Source organism: Lygodium microphyllum, chromosome 3, assembly GCF_053477565.2.
Source record: "Lygodium microphyllum isolate KBCC chromosome 3, Lygodium_microphyllum_v1.1.10, whole genome shotgun sequence".
Taxonomy (NCBI): Eukaryota; Viridiplantae; Streptophyta; class Polypodiopsida; order Schizaeales; family Lygodiaceae; genus Lygodium; species Lygodium microphyllum.
In genome coordinates, this window is record NC_141137.1 from 145490482 (window position 1) to 145490921 (window position 440).

The 440-nt window shown below is 58.2% G+C and overlaps 1 pseudogene; it reads right to left on the minus strand.

Annotated features, from left to right (window-relative positions):
- Positions 1 to 321: 321 nt before the first annotated feature.
- On the minus strand, positions 322 to 440 carry LOC148038993 (5S ribosomal RNA; annotated as a pseudogene).

The following is a 440-nucleotide window of genomic DNA, read 5'->3' on the forward strand; positions in this document are numbered from 1 at the left end:
CCCCGCCCGACATGGCACCACCCAACCCCCCCGCGACATGGCACACCCTCCCTCCTCAGAAATCCCCGCTCCAACAACCCGCCCGCACAACATGGCACACCCTCCGCTCCCAAAAAACCTCGCATCGTGAGGAGGGGGTATCACGTGAAAGCGAGGCAGAGGGAGGGACCATGCACGACGTAGGCAAAGACAATCGCGACGAGGAGAGAAGGCGCCGCGTCATGGCAAGGCGAGGGGTTTCCTACCACAATGTCAGCATTGGAGAGTCAAGACATGATCCGAGGGGATTTCCATGCCATGGTTTCGAAACAAGCATGCAAAAGGGTGCAACACCAGGACTTCCCGGGAGGTCACCCATCCCAGTACTGTTCTGGCCCAAGCGCACTTAAAAGTGGAGTTCTGATGGGATCCGATGTATTAGTGCTGGTATGACCGCACCA